Genomic DNA, 27,670 nt, shown 5'->3' on the forward strand with positions numbered 1-27,670 from the left:
CTGTCCTTCTTGAGCATCCCCTCTCTCTGCGCTCACGCTACTGCCTTCCTCTAGCTGAGTATCATCATCAGAGCCTACAAAACACTGGGCATCCTCCTGGAGCATGTACCCAACACTGTGCTCAAAGAGTTCAGGGGACTCCTCAGGAGGACATGGTGGGTCTAGGGAAGTAGTCACTGATGATGACATTGAGACGAGGGAAGACAATGCGTTGGCAGCTGCTTTGCTAGTACCCTGAGCCTGGGTGAGAGAGGATGAGGAGGATGAAGAGGGCTTGGTCATCCACTCTACCAGGTCTTCGGCATGATGCAGCTCAACATGTCCAGCTGCCGAAAATAAGGACAAGCGTGTCCCATGGCCACGTGCTAATGACGATGCACCGCATCCACGACCAGCACTGTTGTCTCTAGACACAGAGCCTGCTTGCCCTCTTTTATCGGCTCATGCCTGTCTGCCTCTCCTTGTTGGCCTTCCAGACATGGTAATGGCCTGAAGGGAGATGGGAAAACCAGCAATTGGGTAGTGTATATTGTGCTGGAGGCACACAACGCCCACTAACTCCTGCAGATGCCTTTATTATAGAACAACAGCAATTAAAGTGTAGATACCGGTGTATACTGTGCTGTGCTAGAGGCACACAACACCAACTAACTCCTGCAGATGGCAGATGGCTCAATTAGAGAAGAGCTATATAGGTGGATAATGGTGTATACTGCGGTCAGGGCACGCAGACAACACCCACAAACTCCTACAGCTGACTGAAAGCTGAATTACAGAAGAGCAATATAGCTAGCTATATAGGGGGATAATGGTTTATACTGCAATCAGAGCACGCAGACAACACCCACAAACTCCTACAGCTGACTGAAAGCTGAATTACAGAAGAGCAATATAACTAGCTATATAGGTGGATAATGATGTATACTGCGGTCAGGGCACACAGACAACACCCACAAACTCCTACAGCTGACTGAAAGCTGAATTACAGAAGAGCAATATAACTAGCTATATAGGTGGATAATGATGTATACTGCGGTCAGGGCACACAGACAACACCCACAAACTCCTACAGCTGACTGAAAGCTGAATTACAGAAGAGCAATATAGCTAGCTATATAGGTGGATAATGGTGTATACTGTGGTCAGGGCACACAGACAACACCCACAAACACCTACAGCTGACTGAAAGCTGAATTACAGAAGAGCAATATAGCTAGCTATATAGGTGGATAATGGTGTATACTGTGGTCAGGGCACGCAGACAACACCCACAATCTCCTACAGCTGACTGAAAGCTCTATTACAGAAGAGCAATATAGCTAGCTATATAGGTGGATATAATGGTGTATACTGCGGTCAGGGCACACAGACAACACCCACAATCTCCTACAGCTGACTGAAAGCTGAATTACAGAAGAGCAATATAGCTAGCGATATAGGCGGATAATGGTGCATACTGCGGTCAGGGCACGCAGACAACACCTACAATCTCCTACAGCTGACTGAAAGCTCTATTACAGAAGAGCAATATAGCTAGCTATATAGGTGGATATAATGGTGTATACTGCGGTCAGGGCATGCAGACAACACCCACAAACTCTTGCAGATTGCTAAAAGCTCAATTACAGAAGAGTAAGAACGCTAAATCGGCCGATAACGAACGGTGTATACTGTGTTGAAGGTACACAGAGAACACCCACTAACTCCTACAGACGCCAACACACTACACAAGGCCGCCGTGCTGGCGGCCTTATATAGTGTAGGCGTGTACTACACAGCCTGAGCTATGATTGGCCACAGGCATCCTGCCTGTGGCCAATCACGGCTCTCCTCGCTGCCGGTGCTGTGATTGGCCAAGCATGCGGGGTCACAGTGCATGCTTGGCCAATCATGAGCCAGCAATGCACTGCAATGGCGCAGTGCACTGTGGGCCGTGAGCGCCACACGAATTTGGTGCGAGCGGCCCATAACGTTCGGTATTCTCCGAACGTGCAAACAGCCGATGTTCGAGTCGAACGTATGTTCGACTCGAACACCAGGTTCATCCCTAGTCCAAAGCTTTAATCAGTGATCACATCGTTACAGCAAAAAGCAAAGTTTTGGAGCCACACATGACCCCTTCATCAGGCATGTGACCATCACATGCTTGATGAAGGGATCGTGCGTTGCTCTGAAACATTGCTTTTTGCTGTAATGATGTGATCGCTGATTAAAGCTTTGGACCCATTTTTGTAGATCCTGGTGTGCTGGTGACATTACTTTCTTTGACTACACATGGTGCCAGCCGATGGCATCTGCGGCGGTCTGCGGGGGTCTTGTCCCGGAAGTGGGTGCAGATACCTGGATTATCCAGGTAACTGCACCCCCCTCCCCTGTGAAAGGTGTCGATTGTGGCACCGGAGGGGGGGAGGGATCAGATGAGCGGAACTTCCACTTCAGGGTGGAGAACCGCTTTAAGGACACTTTCATTGGGCAACAGATATCAGAGTAGCCCAGTGTTAAATTTAGGATAACTTTTGCCCTATGTCCGTGCTATCTGTGTGGATAAAATGCTGGATATAACTGTCAGTCACTGGCTCTCTGCTCTGCCCCTCCAGCACTCACTTTTATGCACTTGGGGACTAAGAATATGCATGCATAATACATACTAGGGGGAGTATAACTGGGGGAATCACTGGTGGAGAAAGATCTGGGGGTTTTGGTAGATCATAAGCTCAATAAAAGCATGCAATGTCAAACTACAGTTTCAAAAGCAAGTAGAGTCCTTTCTTGTATTAAGAGAGGAATAGACTCCAGAGAGAGAGAGAGAGAGAGAGAGAGAGAGAGAGAGAGAGAGAGAGAGAGAGAGAGAGAGAGAGAGAGAGAGAGAGAGAATTTTGCCCCTGTACATCACTAGTAAGACCTCATCTGGAAAATGCAGTTCAGTTTTGGGCATCGGTTTTCTAAAAAGGACATTAGGGAACTAGGGAAAGTACAGACAAGGGCAACCAAACTGATAAGAGGCATGGGGGAGCTCAGCTATGAGAAAAGATTAGAGGAACTGAATTAATTCTTTCTTGAGAAGAAGAGATTAGGGGGGATATGATCGCCATGTATAAATATATAAGGGGTCCATATAGTGAATTTGGCGTTGAGTTATTCACTTTACAGTCAACACTGAGGATAAGGGGCACTCTTTACGTTTAGAGGAAAAGAGATTTCATCTCCAAATATGGAAAGGTTTCTTCACAGTAAAAGCTGTGAAAATGGGGAATAGACTCCCTCCAGAGGTGGTTCTGGCCAGCTCAGTAGATTGCTTTAAGAAAGGCCTGGATTCTTTTCTAAATGTACATAATACATCTGGTTACTAACAATTATATTAAAGTTGATCCAGGGAAAATCCAATTGCCTCTCTGGGATCAGGAAGGAATTTTTTCTCCTGCTGTAGCAAATTGGATCCTGCTTTTCTGGGAGGTTTTTTCGCCTTCCTCTGGATCAACTGTGGTTATAGGATTGGGTATATGGCATGTATGATATTTTTTATTGTATTTATTTATTTATTTTATGGTTGAATGAGATGGACTTGTGTCTTTTTTCAACCTGACTAACTTTGTAATTGGAGTGCTAGGCTTTTGAGGGTGTGGAAGCGGCTGGCTCAGACTCTTAGCAATGTGCCCTCATTTCCCCTTTCCCTGTCAATATTTATATTCACAAAGTGATAATTAGGACGCGGCATTTTTTCTATCAGTGTATCCACAGACACCACCCTGTGATAGATACACAATTGTTCATTTTTCCAAAATCAATGTGCTGAAAGGCTGAGCCAGCTTCCAGTCAGGCAGGGTGGATCCCGATATTAAAGTCTGAATCTCTCAAGAGTCTGGACTGGCCTGAGTAATGTAATCCAACAGCATACAGTGGTGTGAAAAAGTGTTTGCCCCCTTCCTCATTTCCTGTTCCTTTGCATGTTTGTCACACTTAAGTGTTTCGGAACATCAAACCAATTTAAACAATAGTCAAGGACAACACAAGTAAACACAAAATGCAATTTGTAAATGAAGGTGTTTATTATTAAAGGTGAAAAAAAATCCAAACCATCATGGCCCTGTGTGAAAAAGTGATTGCCCCCCTTGTTAAAACATACTATAACTGTGGTTGTCCACACCTGAGTTCAATTTCTCTAGCCACACCCAGGCCTGATTATTGCCACACCTGTTCACAATCAAGGCATCACTTAAATAGGAGCTGCTTGACACAGTAAGGTCCACCAGAAGATCCTTAAAAGCTACACATCATGCCGAGACCCAAAGAAATTCAGGAACAATTGAGAAAGAAAGTAATTGAGATCTATCAGTCTGGAAAGGGTTATAAAGCCATTTCCAAAGCTTTGGGAATCCAGCGAACCACAGTGAGAGCCATTATCCACAAATGGCGAAGACATGGAACAGTGGTGAACCTTCCCAGGAGTGGCCGGCCGCCCAAAATTACCCCAAGAGCGCAGCGACGACTCATCCAAGAGGTCACAAAAGACCCCACAACAACGTCCAAGGAACTGCAGGCCTCACTTGCCTCAGTTAAGGTCAGCGTTCATGCCTCCACCATCAGGAAAAGACTGGGCAAAAATGGCCTGCATGGCAGAGTTCCAAGGAGAAAACCACTGCTGAGCAAAAAGAACATCAAAGCTCGTCTCAATTTCTCCACAACACATCTTGATGATCCCCAAGACTTTTGGGACAACATTCTGTGGACCGATGAGACAAAAGTGGAACTCTTTGGAAGGTGTGTGTCCAAGTATATCTGGCGTAGAAGGAACACTGCATTTCATAAAAAGAACATTATACCAACAGTAAAATATGGTGGTGGTAGTGTGATGGTCTGGGGCTGTTTTGCTGCTTCAGGACCTGGAAGACTTGCCGTGATAAAAGGAACTATGAATTCTGCTGTCTACCAAGAGATCCTGAAGGAGAATGTCCGACCATCTGTTCGTGTACTCAAGCTGAAACGAACTTGGGTTCTGCAGCAGGACAATGATCCTAAACACACCAGCAAGTCCACCACCGAATGGCTGAAGAAAAACAAAATGAAGACTTTGGAGTGGCCTAGCCAAAGTCCTGACCTGAATCCTATTGAGATGTTGTGGTATGACCTTAAAAAGGCCGTTCATGCTCGAAAACCCTCTAATGTAACTGAATTAGGACAATTCTGCAAAGATGAGTGGGCCAAAATTCCTCCAGGACGCTGTAAAAGCCTCATTGCACGTTATTGCAAACGCTTGGTTGCAGTTGTTGCTACTAAGGGTGGCCCAACCAGTTATTAGGTTTAGGGGGCAATCACTTTTTCACACAGGGCCATGATGGTTTGGATTTTTTTTCACCTTTAATAATAAACACCTTCATTTACAAATTGCATTTTGTGTTTACTTGTGTTGTCCTTGACTATTGTTTAAATTGGTTTGATGTTCCGAAACACTTAAGTGTGACAAACATGCAAAGGAACAGGAAATGAGGAAGGGGGCAAACACTTTTTCACACCACTGTACTTTAGCCCGCTGTCATCTGAATACAGGTCATAGGAGTGTAGAATGAATTGCACTCCTGTGACCTACAGGAGAAGTAGGGCCAAAAGGGCTTTAGCCCTATTTCCCTTTTAAAGAGACTCTATCACTTGACTCTGAATGGGCAAGATTTTAGTTTTTGAATTAAAGCGGGAGTCCGCCGTTTTTTTTTTTTTTAAAGCCAGCAGCTACAAATACTGCAGCTGCTGACTTTTAAAATAATGACACTTACCCGCCTAGCGCGCCCGCGATGTCGGCACCCGAAGCCGATCTCTCGATCATCTCTCGGGTGCTGCCGCCACCATCTTGCGTATGGGAATCAGGAAGTGGAGCCTTGCGGCTTCATTTCCCGGTTCCCTACTGCGCATGCGCGAGTCACGCTGTGCAATAAGGATGGTCCCCGCTGTCTCTGGGATCCGTGTGTTTCCCAGGAGACAGCGGGGGACCTTCGGAAAGGGCCGTAGATTCTGCGGAAAGGGGCGTAGCTTCTGCAGAATCTACACCCGAAGTGGGTGCAGATACAGTGCCTTGCGAAAGTATTCGGCCCCCTTGAACTTTTCAACCTTTTGCCACATTTCAGGCTTCAAACATAAAGATATAAAATTTTAATTTTTTGTGAATAATCACCAACAAGTGGGACACAATTGTGAAGTGGAACGAAATCTATTGGATTTTTGAAACTTTTTTAACTAATAAAAAAATGAAAAGTGGGGCGTGCAAAATTATTCGGCCCCCTTGCGTTAATACTTTGTAGAGCCACCTTTTGCTGCGATTACAGCTGCAAGTCGCTTGGGGTATGTCTCTATCAGTTTTGCACATCGAGAGACTGAAATTCTTGCCCATTCTTCCTTGCAAAACAGCTCGAGCTCAGTGAGGTTGGATGGAGAGCGTTTGTGAACAGCAGTTTTCAGCTCTTTCCACAGATTCTCGATTGGATTCAGGTCTGGACTTTGACTTGGCCATTCTAACACCTGCATACGTTTATTTGTGAACCATTCCTTTGTAGATTTTGCTGTATGTTTGGGATCATTGTCTTGTTGGAAGATAAATCTCCATCCCAGTTTCAGGTCTTTTGCAGACTCCAACAGGTTTTCATCCAGAATGGTCCTGTATTTGGCTGCATCCATCTTCCCCTCAATTTTAACCATCTTCCCTGTCCCTGCTGAAGAAAAGCAGGCCCAAACCATGATGCTGCCACCACCATTTTTGACAGTGGGGATGGTGTGTTGAGGGTGATGAGCTGTGTTGCTTTTACGCCAAACATATCGTTTTGCATTGTGGGCAAAAAGTTGGATTTTGGTTTCATCTGACCAGAGCACCTTCTTCCACATGTTTGGTGTGTCTCCCAGGTGGCTTGTGGCAAACTTTAGACGAGAATTTTTATGGATATCTTTATAAAATGGCTTTCTTCTTGCCACTCTTCCATAAAGGCCAGATTTGTGCAGTGTACGACTGATTGTTGTCCTATGGACAGACTCTCCCACCTCAGCTGTAGTTCTCTGCAGTTCATCCAGAGTGATCATGGGCCTCTTGGCTGCATCTCTGATCAGTCTTCTCCTTGTCTGAGCTGAAAGTTTAGAGGGACGGCCAGGTCTTGGTAGATTTGCAGTGGTCTGATACTCCTTCCATTTCAAAATGATCGCTTGCACAGTGCTCCTTGGGATGTTTAAAGCTTGGGAAATCTTTTTGTATCCAAATCCGGCTTTAAACTTCTCCACAACAGTATTACGGACCTGCCTGGTGTGTTCCTTGGTCTTCATGATGCTCTCTGCGCTTTCAACAGAACCCTGAGACTATCACAGAGCAGGTGCATTTATACAGAGACTTGATTACACACAGGTGGATTCTATTTATCACCATCAGTCATTTAGGACAACATTGGATCATTCAGAGATCCTCGCTGAACTTCTGCAGTGAGTTTGCTGCACTGAAAGTAAAGGGGCCGAATAATTTTGCACGCACCACTTTTCAGTTTTTTATTTGCTAAAAAAGTTTAAATTATCCAATAGATTTAGTTCCACTTCACAATTGTGTCCCACTTGTTGGTGATTCTTCACAAAAAATAAAAATGTTATATCTTTATGTTTGAAGCCTGAAATGTGGCAAAAGGTTGAAAAGTTCAAGGGGCCCGAATACTTTCGCAAGGCACTGTACCTGTACTGTACAGGGCAGGGCACGCCTGTGTGAAGGTGGACACAGTTTTGGAATAACAAAAAGAAGGCGGCTGTTGTGCCCAAGAGTTGTAGGCTAGCAGCTGCTTTTATAAAGTGTATAGCAGAGTGAAACAGATAGGACCTAGAAAGTGGAACTGTGAACCACAACCCTTTCTGGACCTTTATTTTCCCAAAATTTTCAAGGAAACACACCAGAACAGAGAGGATCAAGGTGCTGGAAGCAAGGCACACAGATCTGAGTTTGAGGAAACACACTAGAACAGAGAGAGCCTGGGAGCTTTAATGGCCCATACACATGATACGAAAATCAGATGGGAAAATTTGTAAGATGAGCTATCTGTGGATTTTCGGATCGTTAGTACGGTGCTTTCGACACCCGATTTCACTTTTTCGCCAGACAAAAGCTGGATGTGCAGGCTATAACATTTCTGTCGGATGTGAACTCAACATTTGATTTTTGGATGGTCAGTACAGAAATTGTCACACAAAAGCCGAAAGTACAAACACGCATGATCGAAATCAAAGAACGACCGGGAAGAGTTTGGTCTTGTAAACTACCTTTCGTAATCTAGAATTAAAATGAGTGATGTGGCAATTGATGAAATGTCAAAATGCAGCGCACGTTCTCATCTTCTTTAACCACTTAAGGACTCTTTTTCAGATTTGCCGTTTACATGTTTAAAACTGTTTTTTTTTTTTTGCTTTTTTTCACACCGTATTTACGCAGCAGTCCTACAAGCGCACTTTTTTTGGAAAAAATTCACTTTTTTGAATAAAAAAATAAGATATCACTAAAATTAGCCCAATTTGTTTTATATTGTGAAAGATAATGTTACGCCAAGTAAGTTGATACCCAACATGTCATGCTTCAAAATTGCTCCTGCTCCTGGAATGGCGTCAAACATTTACGCTCAAAAATCTCCATAAGCGACATTAAAAAAATTCTACAGGTTGCATGTTTTGCGTTAAAGAGGGGGTCTAGGGCTATAATTATCACTCTCACTCTACCGATCGCAGCGATACTGCACATGTTTAAAAAAAAAAATCTTATTTATTTTACTTGATTTTATTTATTTTTACACTTTTAAAAAAAATTTAAAAAAATTAAAAAATAAATGGATCACTCGTATTCCTATTACAAGGAATGTAAACATCCCTTGCAATAGAAAAAAGCATGACAGGTCCTTTTAAATATGAGATCTGGGGTCAAAAAGTCCTCAGATATTTGGACTTAAATGCAATAAAAAAAATGTCATTTTAAAAAATGACATTGAAAAAATATACCTTTAAGAGGTATGGGCGGAAGTGATGTTTTGATGTCGCTTCCGCCCTCCTATGGTATAGAGATGAGTGGGGGTCATCTTAGCCTCACTCATCTCTATACTCAGCAGAAGAAAGGATCCGATCGCCTCCGCCGCTACCGACGGCTCTGGTAAGCGGCGGAGGGCGCGGGAGAGCGGCGGGAGGGCTGCGGAGACCACCATTATCACATTATTATTATTATAATATTATATTATATTATAATAATTATTATTATTACCATTATTACAGGACTGACTCCTGTAAAGAGGGATATCTCGGTTGTGGCAGCAGCTGCTGCCATTACTGAGAGATCCCTCTTCAAAAAAAAAAACGTATATTTACATGAGGTGGTCCTTAAGTGGTTAATGGGATAATAATGAAGCTGCTTTGCTGGGGATACTGATGTAGTTATGCCAAAAGTATTTTAAAAGGCATTTGTTTTGTAGTGATATAAACAATATTAATATTATGGTTGTCCTTTAATTTTTTTGGCCAAGTTACCACAACACCATTATCCCATAGTTTTTAAGATCGAAGATACAACTATGTTGGTGTCCCTTGTTAATTTTCCATTGTGTTGTTTTTAACCACTTCAGCCCCGGAAGGTTTTAACCCCTTCCTGACCAGAGAACTTTTTACAATTTGGCACTGCGTCGCTTTTAGTGGTAATCCAGCGGTCATGCAATGCTGTACCCAAACTAAATTTGTGTCCTTTTTTTCCCACAAATAGAGCTTTCTTTTGGTGCTATTTGATCACTTCTGCGTTTTTTTGTGCTATACACAAAAACAGAGCGACAATTTTTTTTAACTTTTTGCTATAATAAATATGCCCAAAAAATATGACAAATTTCATCAGTTTAGGCCAATATATATTCTTCTACATATTTTTGGTAAAACAAAAATCCCAATAAATGTATGTTGATTGGTTTGCGCAAAAGTTATAGTGTCTACAAACTATGAGAAAGATTTATGGCATTTTTATTATTATTATTATTATTATTTTTTGTACTAGTAATGGAGATTTTTAGCAGTATTGCAACGGACAGTATGAATACTTTTGACACATTTTGGGGACCATTGACATTTATACAGCGATCAGTGCTATAAAAATGCACTGATTACTGTGTAAATGACACTGGTAGGGAAGGGGTTAACGCTAGGGGGCAATCAAGGGGTAAATGTGTGTTCCCTCAGCGTATCACTGTTCCTACACACACAAATCCCCATGCTGGCACTTATGCACGTGGTTGTGCGTGGCTTGTGGCTACACACATCGTGCCCTCCGCCGTGCAGCTCAAGTCCCCCTCCCACTCCCAAACTGTCATTTGAAGAAAAACACAAAGCCAAGTATTATTCTACACATTTTTTTCATTGTGCAGAAAAAAAAACAGAAATGAAATTAGAGATGCTATTTACATAGTTACATAGTTACATAGTTAGTCAGGTTGAAAAAAGACACAAGTCCATCAAGTTCAACTACAAAAAAAAAAAAGTAATATCATACAATCCCACATACCCAATTCTATACCCACAGTTGATCCAGAGGAAGGTGAAAAACCCCAGAAGAGCATGATCCAATTTGCTAAAGCAGGGGAAAAAATTATTTCCTGATCCCCCGAGAGGCAATCGGATTTTCCCCGGATCAACTTTACCTATAAATGTTAGTACCCAGTTATATTATGTACATTTAGGAAATAATCCAGGCCTTTCTTAAAGCAATCTATTGAGCTGGCCAGAACCACCTATGCGGGGAGTCTATTCCACATTTTCACAGCTCTTACTGTGAAGAAACCTTTCCATATTTGGAGATGAAATCTCTTTTTCTCTAGATGTAAAGAGTGCCCCCTTGTCCTCTTTGTTGACTGTAAAGTGAATAACTCAACACCAAGTTCACTATATGGACCCCTTATATATTTGTACATGTTGATCATTTCTCCCCTTAATCTTCTCTTATCAAGAGTGAATAAATTCAGTTCCTCTAATCTTTCCTCATAGCTGAGCTCCTCCATGCCTCTTATCAGTTTGGTTGCTCTTCTCTGCACTTTCTCCAGTTCCTCAATATCCTTTTTGAGAACTGGTGCCCAAAACTGAACTGCATATTCCAGATGAGATCTTACTAATGATTTGTATAGGGGCAAAATGATCTCTCTCTCTCTGGAGTCCATACCTCTCTTAATACAAGAAAGGACTTTGGAAACCACAGCTTGGCATTGCATGTTATTATTGAGCTTATGATCTACCAAAACCCCCAGATCCTTCTCCACTATGGATTCCCCCAGTTGTACTCCCCCTAGTATGTATGATGCATGCATATTCTTAGCCCCCAAGTGCATAACTTTACATTTATCAACATTAAACCTCATCTGCCACATAGTCGCCCAATTATTTATTTGCCATCCAAATAAAAATAACTTAACAAAAAAGTGCAAATCAACGCTCACCAAAGTTCTGCTAACATGAAATTAGCAGAAGGGGCTCAAAGGGTGGCGCTTGAGAAATGAACTTCCTCTTTATACTTTTGTAACACTGACCCCCGGAGGAGCTGCTGGTTTGATTGGGCTTACCGTTACCTTCTCCTCCTCGATCTGTGTCTAGGGGTTCCCATGGTAGATGGCCTAGTAAACTCAGAGACTGATGACAGATCCGCATAGAGGGATTTTTTTATTTGCAAACGTAGACAATGAACAGTCTCTCAAAATAGGACCAGAGGGTTAGGAAGAAAGTTCAGGTACTCTTGGTGTCAAAGTCAAATAATGAACGACTTGCTTACTTTGACTAAATCCAGAGAATAGCCATTCACAACTGGATGTTCACTCAAGTTGGATAGTCCCTCTCTCACAAGGCCTAGCAGCCAACAAGGTGCTTTACTCAGGATTACGTCTCTGCCACAGACGGTGTTGTAAACTTCAGGAAACTAACACTTATGGAACACTCCATTGAGACTATGTTTGTGTGTGTGTGTGTGTGTGTGTGTGTGTGTTATATTGCCCCTCTGGCTTCAATACTTTTTACTTTCCAAACCTGGAACCAACATGCAGATCAGAAAAGTCAACATGTTTTTTTTTTGTTTTTGTTTACAAACGATTTTTATTATTTGCAAGGTCAGAGTATAAAACAGTTAAGTGATGGTACAGGTATAAAAATATATAACAATAACAATAAATGTAGTACAGGAATATACCAAGGATTATGGTTAGATGAATAATAGAAAAGAATCTGTAAATTTGCACATTGTTGTAATATTGACTATATAAAAGTGGTAGAAGTGGGAAGCGTTATATAGCGATTAATACTTAAATGTTGCGACAGGGAGGTGGAAGATAGTAAAAAACTGAACCTAGGTTCCCCCTCTCTCACCCAACATCTCCCACTCTCTCTTAATTTAAAAGAGCAGTATCCCATAGCATCCACTTCTTTTGGTAAAGGGGCATTGAGTCGTATAGCATGTGGTGAATTCTTTCTGAGAAAAGTCAACATGTTTTAACAAATGATTGTTGTCACTGACTCAAAATATTGAAGCAAAATGGTCCTGATAACATCTAAGCAACAAACTTTCCTTTCACTAGTTCCAGACATTAAATGTGCTACACACACCCAAAAAAAGTCATCATAGTACATAGGACATGTGTAGCATTTCCAGTTCTTCCACCCTGCTTCCAGGATCCCCCCTCCCCTACACAGCAATTCTGGAGATAGATCATTTCATAGGGCAGAAGACAGATAGCCCACATCTTCAGTAAGACAGTATTTACTAGTATACTTTTTCTTTTTCTGTTTGTCTCATTTTATATGCTGCCAATAGATGGGAGGAGAGACAGACATATTCCCATCTCTTTATACCAGTTGGTGTTGGTGAATAGACCTTGAGTTTATATAGCCTCTAAACAGCCTGGAGCATTTGTATTGAATGTAAGAGGAGATCATAACCCTTATATTGTCTATATGTATATATCAAGAGAAGTTTCACCAATTAAACTTGGTAGATGTTAATATTACCACACAGAGATAGAACATTGGTTCATATATAGTGGCATTGACCTCACCCTATAGGTATACCTGTTATTTACATACCCTTTATGATTTATAATATAGGTTGAATTTTAGTTAAGTGGCCTTTTGGTGCATAGGGAAGATCACCTAGTTCATTTTTGCCATAGTAAAGTGTTATCAATAGCACAAGCTTTTGTATATACAGTATGTATTTATGTATCTATTCTGTTCATTTATCTGCCGATAGATCAGCAGATGATGTCAGTTAAAACATCCTGCCAAGTAAAAAAAGTTTTTTTTTTATAGAATGTTTCTCTGTATTACCCCTTATGAACCCTCAGTTTTCTCGAATCAGTCACAATTAACTCCTCATTCTCCTTCTCCATTCAATTATTATTGTCCTGTTGATTTTTTTTGTTCCTTTCTAGTTTAAAAAACAATAATATTTAAAACATTTTTGTTTTGCTCAGTAAAATTTTTACACATTTAACACATTACACATTTAAAAAAGCTTTAAAAAAATGTTACTAACCTTTTCAATGCTTTGTATCAGAATCATAATTTTAGTGTCAAATGGGAACAAATTATAGGTTAAAATGCACACTTTTTGTCTGCAGTAATACTTATTTAAATTTAATTTAATTTAAAATTATGTAATTATATTTCTATACTATATATCTTTAAACTAGCACTGGTCAACAAAAAAAAACAAAAAAAAAATTAATAAAGTGCATTTTGTTTAGTTGTGCTACATTTTATTGTCTAAGGATTAGGAAACAAAAGTCATTGTTGCAAGACAATAACACAAAAAGAAAGCCTTCTTTGTTCTTTAAAAAAATAAAAATAAATAAAGAATGTATTATCTTGTTATCTTAAGTAATGGCCCAGTTGTTGCCAAATAAATAGCAAAATTGTAAAAATTTGGTTCTTAGTGAGGAGAATTGGATAGAAATTGCTAGCAAGAAGGCGTTTTGTTAGAGAAGTGAAATAATGTTCTGCAATAAAGGCTTCCTGTGAAGCTCAATGTGCAATCTTGATGTTCCTTAGTGCTGCAATGATTTAACTTCTGTACAAATGCAAAGAAGTTATTTGATTCTAGGCTGACCAGTCAAGATAGCTGAAGCCAGTGAACCTGGAGGAAAACCTGACAAAGATGGAAGTACCGCAAGGCATCTCACATTGCTAGAGGGCAGATAAATACTGCAAACTTTAGAGATGACATAGTAGACATACTGGACCTACCACTTTTCATTATCTGTGTTTAAAATTGTAGGGATGTAGTATTTATGCTGAATTATTTTTTTGATTTTTGCATTTCGAATTTTGGGATTCTGTAAGAAGCAGCGGGCTGTAGTCAGCTTATCTGTACCTCAACAGGAGTGATGTTTAAGCACAGAATGGATGTTCTCTGCCTCTTATTGTTTGAGTGTGCTTCAGCAGGGTGTGCTAGAGAGGTATAATTTTGTGTTATTAATGTTTAATGATGTAAAGTGTAACTCTACTTTCATAGGGGGGGGGGGGGGGTAGCAAAAAAAATAATAATATAGCATACAATTGTGCCTCAATTCATATTTGTAATTGAATGTTATTAACTACTTAAAAAACTGGCCTATTTTTCAGACATGGTGTTTACAAATTAAAATTTATTTATTTTTGTTGGAAAATTACTTGGAACCCCCAAACATTCTATTTTTTTTTTCCAGACACCTTAGAGAATAAAATGGTGGTCATTGTAATACTTTATGTCACACCGTTTTTGCGCAGCGGTGTTACAAGCGCAATTTGTGGGGAAAAAATACACATTTTGAATAAAAAAAATAAGACAGCAGTAAAGTTAGGCCAATTCTTTTTTATACTGTGAAAGATAATGTTACTCTGAGTAAAAAGATACCCAACATGTCAAGGTTAAAAAGTGTGCCTGCTTGTGGAATGGCTACAAATTTTTCCAGGTGCTTACTAGTTTTGGGTTTTAGGGGAGGTCTGGTGCTAAAATTGTTGCTGTCACTCTAACAATCACTTCTGCGACTTCGCTTCTGCGCATGAGCTCGGCGAGACGGGGCACTTTACTTTTTTTTTTTTTTTACACTGTCCATTTTAAAATAATGTTTGGGTCACTTTGATTCCTATTACAAGGAAAGTAAACATCCACGACATGACCTCTTTAATGTGAGATCTGGGGTCAAAAAAACCCCAGATCTCACATTTACACTAAAATGCAATAAAAAAATAAAAATAAAGAAATGGTTTATTTCTTTTTACAAAAAAATGTTTTTTCTTTCCCTCACTTGGCTATAGGCTGTTGAGAGGACCTGATTGCCTCCACTGCAACCAATGGCTCCGGTAAGCAGTGGAGACCACCAGAGCATGGCGGGAGGGGTGACTCATCTTCCGCCCCCAATAAAAGTGTTCTCATGCTGAATCCCTGCTTCAGTGATCCTTTGAAGAGGGGCAGGGTAGGGGTTGGTTGGGGCAACTGGTGGCAAGTAACCCTTAAGGCTTGGCTAGTAGCTCAGGACTTGAAATTTTGAGCCCTGCCTTAAGAGTTCCCTTCCCTGAAACTAAGGGGCCAAGCTCAACCCCTGAAAAAAAACCTCACACCATAATCCTCCCTTCACCAAATTATTTGGACCAGTGCAGAAAGAAAGTTCTATATAGACATGGAAGAGCAAATTTGGGTTGGAGGAACTTGGCTGGCCTACACAAAATCCTAACCTCAACACCTTTGGGATGAATTAGAACGGAGACTGTGAGCCGGGGCTTCTTGTCCAACATCAGTGCTGACCTCACAAATGCGCTTCTGGAAGAATAGTCAAACATTCCCATAGACGCACTCCTAAACCTTGTGGACAGCCTTCCAGAAGAATTGAAGCTGTTATAGCTGCAAAGGGTGGGCCTACTCAATATTGAACCCTACAGACTAAGACTGGGATGCCATTAAAGTTTATGTGTGTGTGTGTAAAGGCAGGTGTTCCAATACTTTTGGTAATATAGTGTCCATACATATACATACACATAAACACAGCAGCCCATGGATTATACTTTTTTTTCCACTGCAGGTAAAGAAAAGAAAATCACTTGATTCCCCCATCACAGTTATTGTAGATGGGGGAATCCCTCCCTGTAGTGTTATTGTATCCTCAGTGGGGGGGTTTCCCCACTATCAGAATATAATTATCACTGCTGACAGCTATAGTCACCAATAGGGATGAGCTTCGAGTTCGAGTCGAACTCATGTTCGACTCGAACATTGCCTGTTCGCCTGTTCAGCGAACAGTGAACAATTTGGTCTTTTCGCGGTAAATTCGAAAAGCCGGGAACACCCTATACAAGTCTATGGGAGAAATCTAAAGTGCTAATTTTAAAGGGTAATATGCAAGTTACTGTCCTAAAAAGTGTTTGGGGACCTGGGTCCTGCCCCAGGGGACATGGATCAATGCAAAAAAAAGTTTTAAAAACTGCAGTTTTTTCAGGAGCAGTGATTTTAATAATGATTAAAATGAAACAATAAGTGAAATATTCCTTTAAATGTGGTACCTGGGGGGTGTCTATAGTATGCCTGTGAAGGGGCGCATGTTTCTGGTACTTAGAACTGTCCCTGCACAAAGTGTCATTTGTGCAGGAAAAAAAGTCTTTTAAAATCACTTGCGGCTATATTGTCGGCTCCCGTAATACAGAGAGCACTCAATGGGTGTTCTCTGTATTAGCCGACAATTCATTCATTCATTGATAAAAATAAAAATAAAGCGGTGGTAATCAACTCTTGCTATCCAGCGTTCGAGTCCCATAGACTTTAATAGGGTTCTAAAGTTCACACGAAGTTTAGGTCTGTTCGCAGGTTCTGGTGCGAACCGAACAGGGGGGTGTTCGGCTCATCCCTAGTCACCAACAATGATTGAGCAAGAAAGAAAGAATGGAAGAAGGAAAGAAAGAAAGAACAAGAGAAGAAAAGGGAGAAAGAAAGAAAGAAAGAAAGAAAGAAAGAAAGAAAGAAAGAAAGAAAGAAAGAAAGAAAGAAGGAAAAGAAAGAAGAAAGGAAGACAAAAAGAAAGAGCGAGAGAGAAAAAGAGAAAGAAAGAAAAAAAAGGAGAAGGGAATGAAGAAAGAATGGAAGAAGGGAAGAAAGAAAGAATGAAAGAAGGAAAGGGAGAAAGAAAGAGAGAGAGAGAGAGAAGGTAAAGAAGAAAAAAGAAAGAGAGACAGAGAAAAAGAGAAAGAAAGAAAAAAGGGAGAAAGGAATGAAGAAAGAATGGTAGAAGGGAAGAAAGAAAGAAAGAACAAGAGAAGGAAATGGAGAAAGAAAGAGAAAGAGAGAAAGAAAAGAAAAAAAGGAGAAGGGAATGAAGAAAGTAAGAAAGAAAGAGAATAAGAGGTCAGCAGAGCCCCTTTTATATCAGAGTACTCATTGGGAAGCAGGAGAGAGAAAGGAGGGAGTGGAAGGATGGATCAGGCTGCATCTTTCCTCTTCTGGCTGCTGGCTTCCATCTTCCCGCACACACAACCTCTTCTCTGAGGCACAACACTGCCGGGAAGCGTGGGTGGGGCAGACATAGGAGAAGAGGCAGGAGGAGGAGCAGAACTAGCTCTCTGTCTCCTCTCCCTTGCATGAAGGGGGTAGGTTGTCAGTGCTGTCACTGGGCTGTAAGAAAGAAAGACTCTCTCAGCTCAGAGCCCTGCAGCTGATGGGGAGACAGAATATCAGAGTCACTCAGCCATGACAGATGCAGCCAAGCTATAATACTGGCGCAGTGGAGGATTAGGGTGTGCCCGGGCACATCCGGCACACCCCCTGCGCATGCCTATGAAGGGGGCCAGATATCTGGGGTCCCCTTACCTTAAAGTGGAGATTCTGGATTCCAATAACCCCCTCAACAGATTTTTATATCCACCAGGCCAGGGTTGTGGAGGTAAGGATATCACTGTCATAAATCCTTGTCACCTTTGAGCCTAGGAGTTGCATTGATGCAGGACCCTTTGCCACATACAAGATGTTGCATGCCCTATGCTTCTTTTCACCTTGTCCTAGCCCAGAAGGGAATGTGAATATCCCCAATAGATATCAATAGAACTACAAATAAGCTTCATAAAAAAAAAAAAAATGTTCTGGTTTAAACATTAGTTACCCCAACGTTTCATATTCCTGATATGTGCCTACTGTAGCATGTACTTGTATAAGAAAGTATCCTGTTCTCTTTGTATTGCTTCCTTTAAGTGAAATCCCTGGTGCTCCTGCTAGTTCCCTTGCTTTCCTATTAAAAACTGACCACACTAAGCAGGAGAGCACAACATTGTCAGTTCTCTAGCTATACTGGAAACTCGGTGTACTCTCCTCCAATGACCAGACTTGTCCTGACACGCCCCCACTGCACATCCAGTCTCTGGGAAGCTCAGTGTGCTTCTGCTTCTCCTTCCCCTAGCTCTTATGCAGCTGACAACAGAGGGAATGTGACCACTTATGAAGCGGCATTCCCAGCCTCGCCAAACCTAATGGTGACCTCCAGAATCAGGGAGAGCTGACATCCTTCCTTGTAGTGTGGGTTATTAGGCATGGTGACACCCACCATGCCTAATAATCCACACTACAAGGAAGGATGTCATTGCAAGTTGGAAACATGGGAGTCAGTTACTTTTTGGAATACAAGAAAAGAGTTTTATTGTCACCTAAACAGAACTAGAGGAGAGAGCTTGAGGCCCAGGACACCCTTACGCAGAGACAATAGTAATTGGCAGACTCAGAGACAAAATAATAGGCATACAGCTATACGGGTAGAAGGCCTTTAAGCTGGATGCCAGGGTGGATAAAAATTGATAAATCAAAAAAAAAACTGATTATTTTGAGTTACATCAGATTTTTTTGATTTAAATCAATTTTTTGATTTTTATCAAATGTATTTTAATAAAATGCTTTTGGAGTAAAAATCAATTTAAAGATAGATTTCTATTCAAGATACAATAATAATTTAGTTTATTCAGCATGAAATGAAGCTTAGTTATGTAGCATGAGCCTGATTATTCTGTAATATCTACATTTTTGGTAAACTCATTGAACAAATCCAAGCTCTGTAAGCTGAGATAACATACACTGGATTGATGCATTCACACAATTTCACAATAACCATGTGATAAAAAAAAGTTCAGGAATATTCCTTTATCCCATAGTTTTGTAAATCTACGTACACTACAAACTGTATTATTGAATCGGTTCTGATATTGCTGTTTTACTAACCTGACAGCTTATTATTCTAAATAGGAAACCTTAATTTTGTTTGCAAATATTAAAGATTCTAACTACCAGCAAGAAAGTCTTGTCATTTCAGATCCATCATAGCAGTGCCTGTTAGCGGGCATCCACTCACCTGCCGCCGCCATGTCCCTCACCTTGTTGTGTCACTACCGCATCACTCGCCGTCCCATTAAAGTGAATGGAACTGTTGGTGAGTTAACAGTGGGTCAAAGGAGGACCCGCTGCGTGACAGAGATGACAGTTGCTCTTTAAAAAATTTGATTTAAATCGAGTTGATTTAAATCAAGCCTTTTAACTAGTGATTTAAATAGATTTGATTTAAATCAAATCCACCCTGCATGCAGCAACTGTATTTGTAAAGCTGTTGTCTCCTATGGCAACTGAACTTTGAACAGTCAATAGAGATCCATAGAACTAACTCACAGTAACCCATTATAGATCTTCTCTCACATCTCACAGTAGCCTACTGTAGGTCTTCACTCACTGAGCTCTCGGTCTCTCACTAGACTTCAAGATCCCAGACATCACTGGATCCCCTGAGCTCTTCCACAGCTAACCCTGCTGTATATTCCTCAAGCGTCTACCCTGCTAACAAGCTGGGTCCCTGGCTTGGCACTCTGCTGAAGCTTTCCTACTTCTTCACTGTCCCTGGCTGGTGAAAAAGCTGCTTTGGTACTTCTTCAGACTTCCATATACTGGCCTCTGTAGACCCTTGCTGGTGACTATTCCTCCCTTTACCTCTGGCCTTGATCATCACTTGCCCCTGTCGACAGGAGTGGTTGTCCTTTGTGGAAACTGCTTCTCCCTCACTGCTGGCAATGATCCAGTTCCCCCATCTGGCTGAACCTCTGCAACTTGGTTGGGCTTCCAGCCTGAAGCCCCAACCCCACGCTGCCTTTCTCAAACCTGGCTAGGCCTCAGACAGCCTAGCAGCCAGGTGCTCCCAGGATAGGCTTCTGGCCTTGCAACTGGAGCCTTGTGACACACATCCACCCAGACAGCCGTCCAGGTGTCACAGAATACCTGACTCCTCCTGAATAAATAGGCACTCCCAGCAGGCCAAGGGACCAAAGAGACCCCTGCTAATTGGCTGAGTCAACCTATTCACTCCTAGTCTGGATTCATTATGCTCTTATCATTCTACTGCCACAGGCAACAATGCCACCTAGTGACAGAAGAGAGAGGTGCATCAAATCCAGAGTTAAAGAGAAAGCCAGTGAACCCCCTATCAATTAGCCAGGCTAATTACCACCTAGCAAGCTAAATTTGTTAGCAACCCTGCCTACTATCAGGGTGCTACACAATAAAAGGCATTTATAATGTTAAGTTATATCTATACAAAAATGTTTTGCCTTTCATTTCTATTTTAAACTGAATGGGTTGTTTTACAAGGTGAGTGTTTACAATCACGTTACCTTAAACATATGGACAATATGAGTTTTGTACATCTTATGGCATATAGAAAGTTTCTTGCAATGACCCTACAAAGCATCTCTGTCTTTAGCAGTGACCTCCATTTGGATAACAAGCAAATTCACGCTGCCCCTGTTTACTTACTAGAGCTGTTGTACAATTTCTTGTTTATAAAAGTGTTCAGAAAAATCCTCTGCTGCATATTACAAAAGAGATACAAAATCTCAGCAGTAGTATCAAGAGATCTGACATGTTCAGTCTGCAGTCCCACAGGGAGTACAATGATTATACTGCATTCTATCCAGAGAGTACCAGTAAGGACTTGTGCTTGGCCTGAGGACTCATTAGTGACAGAAAACCTCATAGTGACAAGATGTGGCAGGGTCACAGAAGCTCGCATCGACTTGGTTTTCTGCCTCGGCTCTTAAAGGACTTCCTATTAACGTGGTGTAAGTGTAAAATGAAGAAAAATCAGGACAATTAGTTACTTGTTTGTCAATTATAAGAAAACACAGAGTAACCAGTAGGGACCCTTCTTTTTAATTAGCTTGATATGCTGCAGATTGATCAAAGCAAATATCTGAAAGGTTGCTATGGATTTTTTTTTCTGTCTTCCTTGACAAACACTGAAATGTTTGTCACTAATTTATTTATATGAGCAGAGTATTTGTCAAATGTAATTTATGGGGATGTGTAGAGTGCTCTCAGAAAAAAAAAAAGCTGAACCGTGCCATAAAATATTGCCTGCACTCCTGTCAAGAGGGTTCATCAGAGCCACTTTTAAAGAATAACTCAAATTAATAATAATCTGCATGCAAACTGTAATAAAGATGATGTTAAAAGGTAACTCTATCCAAAACTGAAATGTTAATTTTTTGTAGATGCTGGAGAGTTAAAGAGGAAGTAAAATTGTAAAAAAAAGGCTTGGACTTTTTAGGCACAACCAGACAAAATATACAAAAATATATTTTTATTATATGAACATAGTAAACAATATATATATATTCAAATCCACATTGATGAGTCAAATACTAGTTAAAGTAGTGTATCTGTATATAACCAACTTATAACTACATGGAGTCTGAAAGATGAAAATATAATTTCATTGTGGTAATGAATCCAGGAGTGTGGCAATATATTACAATAATGGAATGTAGACTGGATCATGGCTCTACATGTTACGCCCCTTGCGCTTCTTCAGGAGAATCAGGATGATATATAATATGGGGTATATGAAGTATAAGTTCAAAGTTAAAAACAAATCAAAATAAACAAGATGCAGGGCAGCTGTTGGAGGATCAGGTAGTCAACTAAAGATGGGGGGGGGGGGGGGGGGGTTTGTAAGGTTGGTTATCAGAGGGCCAACGGTGAATGAAGCATATAGCAGATGGGAAAAGACACTAATGCCCCATACACACGATCAGAAATTCTGCCAGCAAAAGTCAGATGTGAGCTTTTAGTCAGAAATTACAACCGTGTGGATGCTCCATCTGACTTTTGCTGGCAGAATTCCAGCCAGCAAAAGATTGAGAGCAGGTTCTCTATTTTTCGGGTGGAAAAAGTTCTTATCCGAAAATGCGTTCGTCTGTATGCAATTCGGACACGCAAAAAATCACGCATGCTCGGAAACAATTTGACGCATGCTCGGAAGCATTGAACTTTATTTTCTTGGCTCATCGTAGTGTTGTACGTCACTGCGTTCTTGACGGACGAAAGTTCAGAGAACTTTTGTGTGACTGTGTGTATGCAAGGTAAGCTTGAGCGGAATTCTGTCAGAAAAACCATCCAAGTTTTTTCTGACGGAATTTCTAATCATGTGTAAGGGGCATTACAGGGTCCTCACTATAAAGTAATTATCGCCACTGATTCATAAGAGGCCAATGGCAGTAACCTCCCCACACAATCCAGGAAGCCAGGTAAAATACTAAGTGATCTCCTCACAGGGAACCCCTCAGGAACATCAGCCGTCACTGCAATGGCACACAAAATGCATGTGGCTCAAAGAGGAAGTAAAGTGCTGCCTTTCTTTTTCTCTGACCTGCAAAGTAAAGGCATAATGTGCTTATATGCATCGCATACTAGCACATTATGTGAAAGCCCTCGTTGTCAACACTGGAGGCTGCATCCATCTTCACCCCTCTTCCTTCTGGGTCGGCCAACTCTAGTTGTGTGACTGGCCAGAGCTGCGTGACGTCACTCCCAAGCATGCACGCAGGAGCCACCACTCATGTCACAGGGCTAAGGAGAAACAGCACGGGTGGCCGTTCCTTCAGAGCACATGCGCTGATGACATCATCGGCTGCATAAACAGTAAATATCTCCTAAACAGTGCATGGTTAGGAGATATTTACATTACCTATAGGTAAGCCTTATTATAGTGCCGCATTGACCCCCGAAGAAGCGGCTGATTTAATTGGGTTTACCGTTACCTTCTTGACCTTGTGTATGTCTAGGGGTTTCCTGTGGTAGATGGCCCAAGAACTGCAGAGACTGATGCCAGATCCGCTTAAGGGATTTTTGCAAAAAAGAATAAACAAACACAGTCTCTCAAAGTAGGGTTAGAGGGTTTAGGTAGGAAAGTCCAGGTACTCTTGAACTAAATCAAACGGACAAAGGATTTCTCACATTAGGAATAGCCATTTACAGCTGGATCCTCACTCTTATCAGTTAGTCCTTCTCTCACCAGGCCTAGCAGCCAACAGGGTGTTTAAATCAAAGTCTCTGCCACAGACTTGACCACACTACCGTGACTACTACTACTGCTGCTATCGTCAGAGGAGCTACTCCGGATGTCATGGACACCGCATTGTCTACCATGACTGCCACAACCATGCCTGCCTTGGAGAAGGTGGGGAGATCCAGGTCCTCCTGCGGGCCACATTCGAGGACACTCCAGGAGCTTACCTCAACCTGACCGGAGAAAGGTGGTCGCATCGGAGAGGTCCGCCAACACTGATGGTGAGAGATCTGGAGCCATTGTGAGGAATTATGTGAGGAATTATCTCCCAGCAGAGGAGCTGAGAGATTCGGAATTGGACTCTCTCTCTGACACTGGAGATGACAATCTCTTCGAGACTATGTCACAAGAGATGCTTTGGGCTAACACGGATGATGTTGCTGCAACCTGCAGTGTCTCTGGGTGGCTGGCCCTGAATTCGGGGAGTGAAACGCCATGCGTGAAAGCCCGACTACAATAGACCTGACTTTGCCCAAACTTGCAAACTTGCCCACGCCTAAAACAAGCTCCGATACCCTGGTGCGCAAGGCCCCTAACTCTTGTGTGCCTCCCGGAGATGGGAATGTCAGGGCTTTGCCAAAACTTGCGAGGTCCCAGGGACTACTTAATAAGCGGATAACATCTGAATACGGGTTTGGGTTTCCTTATGTGTCCAAGGAGATAATGGATGTTATTAAACAGCACCATGAGAAATGGTATGCGGAGGACATCTGGAACTACTTAAAGGTTCCAAAGCCGTTTAGGAAGAAGATATTTTCTTTGGACATGTACGAATGGTTTACTGGGTGCCTCCAGCAGTGGAGTTATGGAAGGCACGTATATACAGATAAGGTGGTTTATTCCGTGACAACAGAAGAAGCTCAAGGAAAGTCATTGACCCTACCAGGTTCTACTGGTGAGATCAATTACCAGGACTGTTTTTCTTTGAAAAAAAAACTTTGCTCCCACTACATTTGCTTGGTCTCAAGGACTGTGGGTAGACAGTTAGATGGTAGGCTCTTGAATAGACTACGCGTCAAGTTATACACAAATAAATAAAGGACTAGCACTTATAGCTCCTGCCACTAGGTGGTGCGAGTTTTCAAGGAAAAAAAGAGAAAGAACATTTTGAAGCTCTTGATTATTAGTAACAGTTTCAGTTGGAAGAGAGGGACTGATCACTCTATGATGGGGACTTTCCTTCTGAATATAATGATTTGTTGTTTTATATGTGTTTCTTTTGCAGGAGAACTTCTATCAAACTACCTGAGACTGGGTGGTATAGGTAGACAGGTCTTGGGCTGCATTATGTGTAAAATGATCCTGTGTTGCTGACAAATGTTTTTTTTTTATAAATGTTCAAGGTTTTATAGTTTTTTCCTTCCCTTTTCCCCATTCCAACCCTAAAGTTCAGGTACTCAATTTTGTTAGGATTAGAAATAGTTTTTTTCCGGGTTTTTCCTTTCTGTCCCAGATGATGAGGACATTATCTAAATTGGAAGGGGAAGTGTGTAGCACCGGCTCTTGAAGAGCACGCACTATGTGTTGACGTCCAGAGTACTGACAGCGACAGGCATCACGACTGTGGTAGGCCTCACTAAGGGAGTATAAGCAGCAGACTCCTCAGTGACCACACCCATGGCCCAGTCCATGTGGTATACCCTTGGTGGCACAACAGGTAGCTCCACTCGGAACAAGTACTCTCCACATCCCATACAGCGGGCAAATGGCCGGGGACTTGTGGCCAGTCCTCCACACCTTCCGCACAAGTCTCATACTCGTAGATATACCCACCGCTGGTATTTTGGGTCTCAAGGCAGGTGATGTTCCTGGAACTCCAAACATTTTCTTTAGCTTTGCTTCCGACACAACGCACAAGTTTCCTCCTCTCTCTCCCACGACACTCTCACGCGGTACCTCATTCAGGGCAAAGAGAAAGGCAAGACTCCTCCCACTGGTTCCTCCAGTCACGCAACTCGCAGGCTTTTTCCAACTCCACCCAGAGCTTGTGCACCAACAGTGGATGTCAATCATTTTGTTCACAAATGGCGCAATCCAAATATTCAACCCTCTACCCTATAGTAGCCATGTGTACAGTTCTTTCATTGCAAGGGGTAACGACAAATCCCGGACTCAAGCCCCCACATGCAGCACTGACCCCGAATGGGTGGCTGATTTAATTGGGCTTACTGTTAACTTCTTGACCTTGTGTATGTCTAGGGGTTTCCCGAGGTAGATAGCCCAAGAACTGCAGAGACCGACGCCAGATCTGCTTAAGGGATTATTTGCAAAAAAGACATGTCTCTCAAAGTAGGGTTAGATGTACTAAATCAAACGGACAAAGGAGTCTCTCACATTAGGAAATCCAGAGAATAGCCATTCACAGCTGGATCCTCACCCTTATCCAATAGTCCTTCTCTCACCAGACCTAGTAGCCAACAGGGTGTTTAAATCAAACACATTCTCTGCCACAGACTTGTTGTAGATCACTTGAATAAAGTCTCTGCCACAGACTTGTTGTAGAACACTTGAATAAAATCTCAAAGATGTAGACAACTCAGAGAATCCTTTTACGGTATCAGTATCTTGCAGCTGGTCCGGCTATACCATACGAGACCAGATTCGCTTGGGGTTTTTCAACTTAGCCTCCAGGCACCTGCTGAGAAGCCAACCTTTGCGTGGCCTTCTCCAGAAGAGTCCTCCCCTGCATGCCTCTACATTTGCTGGGCTTCTCCACAAACCGAGACGGCACTGGACCACCTTTGAATCCTTCTTTCAGTTACTTTGCCTCGGGCCAGCCAGCCCCGAGACTTGGAGTCGGGTGGATCCGCACCCCAGGCCATGAGAGCCCTGGGGGCTGGTCAGGAGGACCAGGAGCAAACAGTCAGAAAGCACTTCTGGACCAGAAGCCCAAAGTACGTGACGTCAGTACCTTAAATACCTTCTCCCAGAATCCTCAGCAAAAGTGACACTCCCACTGGGCTGGTTCCGAGAGAGAACTGACTCTTAATGCACCCAACTGGACTGCGTTCTAGCACCTGCCAGGGATGACAGCGCCACCTATGATCAAGCAGAACACAGTGCAATCCAGCCAGACTGGTACTGAGGCCAAAATTTAGAGTAATTAAACCCAAAACCAAACTGCGGTTCCAGGAAGATTAATTGCCAAAAACACATAGCACGTGCTCTTAAGGAGCTGGCGCTATAATAGGCTTACCTATAGGTGCAAACAATCCAGGGAAGTTTTCTTTCACTTTAAAGCTGAACTGCAGCTTATTTTGTTTATTATTGGATATACAGTGGGGGAAGAGTCAACATTTCTGTTTTTATTTATATGGTTTTTATTTCTCACTGTATCCCACTGAGGAGATTTTCACTCACTTCCTGTTTCTTTGACACCAGGAAAAAATGTGGCTGTCACCCAGACGGGAAGGTACAAACAAAAAAAAAAACATTGTCAGTTCTTACCCTTCCTGACTACAAACGTGCTTTTGTATGTGTTCCCACTAGAGATTCCCCTTCTCTTTCATTCCTAATAGGAAAAGGAGAAAACGCTCCAATAGAGTTGGCCTGAACACCCCCCCAGTTCAGTTTGCACCAGAACTCCCGAACATGTAAAAAACTGTGATGGGACCTGAACTTGAAAAATCAAAAGTCCCCATTTTGAAGGCTCATATTCAAGTTATTGGGGATAAAAAAGGGTATGGGGGTCTGGGTACTGCCCTGGTGGACATGTATCACTGCAATTCTTTTTTTTTTAAATATCGTTTTTTACAGTAATTTTATTGGTGCTTAAAGTGAAACAATAAAAATGAAAAATGTATTTAAGTATAATGCCTGGGGGCCCCCTTAGTTGTCCTGCAAAGTGACACATCTGTACCATTTATAGAACCTGCTGCAGCAAAATTGACATATATAAAGAAAAAAAGACATTTAAATTTCCAGCAATACAATACCAATGCCAGGAAAACAAAAATGTTAACAAAATGGCGTGGAGGTCCCATCCCCAATCCATACCAGGCCCTTTGGGTCGGGTATGGATTTTAAGATTAACTCCATGCCAAAATTATAAAAAAAAAAAAACTATGTGGGGCCCCCACAAAATCCATACCAGATGTTTTTCCAAGCATGCAGCCCCTCCTGAACTATACCAGGCCACACACATGCCCTCAACATGGGAGGGGTGCTTTGGGGTGAGGTGGCTCATTGTACCCCTACCCATTCACCAAACAAGTGTCAAAAAGAAATAAAAACACACAGTTTTTGACAATTCCTTTATTAAAAATAAAAAAAACTGTCCC

The sequence above is a fragment of the Lithobates pipiens genome, unplaced genomic scaffold (genome assembly GCF_037356315.1).
Source record: "Lithobates pipiens isolate NorthernLeopardFrog02 unplaced genomic scaffold, aLitPip1_a1.2 Scaffold_23, whole genome shotgun sequence".
Taxonomy (NCBI): Eukaryota; Metazoa; Chordata; class Amphibia; order Anura; family Ranidae; genus Lithobates; species Lithobates pipiens.